At 55.0% G+C, this 1,906-nt stretch overlaps 1 long non-coding RNA gene across 1 annotated transcript; it reads right to left on the bottom strand.

The window, feature by feature from the left end:
* Positions 1–213: 213 nt before the first annotated feature.
* Positions 214–1,214, bottom strand: LOC101707753 (uncharacterized). The gene is made up of 2 exons (XR_205710.4): positions 480–1,214; positions 214–405 (listed from the first exon to the last, which is right to left on the bottom strand). It is a non-coding gene; the product is annotated as an uncharacterized LOC101707753 (long non-coding RNA).
* Positions 1,215–1,906: the final 692 nt, after the last annotated feature.

Below are 1,906 nucleotides of genomic sequence, written 5' to 3'. Positions count from 1 at the left end.
GGTGATGACCCAGCTCCAGGGGTCAGACAGGTAGGCAGTTTGGGAGCAGATGTTCCTCATGTCGTGTCACTGAGTTTTGGACAGGATCCCGGTGACAGCTGTCACTCTCATGGCCCCCTTCCCAGCATCCTTTCTGTGCCACTGTGCCACATTGCCAAGCCCTTCCGCCTCCAGGCCAGCCCTCTACCGAACCATCAAGGACAAAGGCATGAGTGGGATGAGTTTGACATTTATTGACAGGCGGCATTGTTCCTTAGCAGGCTCCTGTATCAGTGCAGGGTGGCATTGTCAGAGGTGGCAAGACGGTCTTGAGGTCTGGCAAAGTCTTCAGCAGGAGTTCGGAGGCCTCGCTCTTCTGCAGTTAGCGTCTTCTGGCCCTCCGGGTGTACCCACGGCGGCTGCACCCTGAGAGCACAAAAGATGTTGAGAGGGCGTCACGGCCCCGCGGAGCCCAGCCCCAGCCCAGGCCGGCCTCTTACTTTGTCTCCGTCTGGGATGGCATTGCCTCCTTGGTCTGTGGCTGCGTCTACGGTAGCCTCTGCTCTGGCTTGGGCTGCAGCAGCATCTGTATCTGGCCATGGCTCGAGGTGAACTTGGCCCGCACATGGCTCAGAGCAGGGGCACCACCTCAGCTGAGCCAGCCAACCTGTGAGGAGGTGGAACTTCGTGGGCTGTGAGGCAGGGCCGAGCCCTGGGCCTCTTATAGACGCAGGACATTGTGAGGTCAGAGTGGCCAGGACCTCACAGAGCATGGCCAGGGCCGCGCTTCCTGTCCATGTATGGGCACTCGAGGGGTGCTGCAGCCTTGGCACATGGGGGCCTCCGTGTCATAGCCAGTGTGACTCTGTAGGTAAAGTGTGCGTGGGGCGGGCCTGGTCACACTGCTGGGTTTCCTGCTGGGCTCACGTGGTGTTCTGAATGTCACCAGGCAGAGCGTTTTAGAGGGTAGCAGTTTAAATTTCAAAAGAGCTGTGTGTGGTGGCACACGTCTGTAATCCCAGCACTTGGGAGGCTGAGGCAGGAGGATTGCTGCAAGTTCGAGGCCAGCCTGAGCTACATAGTGAGATCAAGAACAGCCTGACCTACATAGTGAGACCCTGTCTCCAAAAAAAAAAAAGTAATAATAATAATTTAATTTTGCAACTTAGAATAGAACAGCAAAATAAATAATGTGAGGAGCATTTTCACATTTTCCTTCCAAAGCAGAGGTCATTATATGGGCTGGACAGCAGAGGAGGGATGGATGACATTTCCCAATGGGAGAGAGAGGAGAGGATGGCAGAGCAGGTGGCCGAGAATGTCACTAAATGGCCAGCCTGGATGGAGGGGAATTGTCTGTATGGCTTATGAAACTGTTCTGAAACTTGGAAGTCATTTCCAAATAAATGACTAAAAAAAAAAAAGCAAAGAGAGGAGGAAGGCCACCCAGGAACGGTATGGGGGACCCCTTATCTAGGACCCAGGCTGCTTCTGTCTTTCAGCTCTGCCTTCAAGTGATTTTTATCCTCAGAGTTGCCCCATAGACCAGGATGAGGGCTGCTTAGGACAGTTATACAGTTGTGCACTGCTCAAAACTCCTCGGCAGGGGATTAGGTAGGGACTGAAACGCAGCCTGTGGTTAGCTTGCGAAGCCAAGTCCCACACCCTTAGGGATGCTTCTGCCTGCAGCAGCTATCTTTTTCTAATTCAACTGTTCACAGTAGTGGAACAAAGGTACACCAGGGCTGGCCTGGGCCTGCTGGCAGCTTGGCCATACTGGCTGTCCACACAGCAGGAGGCAGAGGAAGAGTGGGGTGAAGCGGGCACTGCCGTGGGTGCCAGCCTCGCCCGTCTGTGCACGTGTCCCTGATGGGGAGGGAGCCACTGCCCCCGCCCCATGTTGCTATGTGGGGACCATGGTTTCCAG

The sequence above is a fragment of the Heterocephalus glaber genome, unplaced genomic scaffold (genome assembly GCF_053883595.1).
Source record: "Heterocephalus glaber isolate CG9 unplaced genomic scaffold, H.glaber_assembly_v1.0 deba00000943, whole genome shotgun sequence".
In the NCBI taxonomy this organism is placed as follows: Eukaryota; Metazoa; Chordata; class Mammalia; order Rodentia; family Bathyergidae; genus Heterocephalus; species Heterocephalus glaber.
Note: the sequence above shows the minus strand (reverse complement) of the source record. Positions and strands in the feature narration are given on the sequence as shown.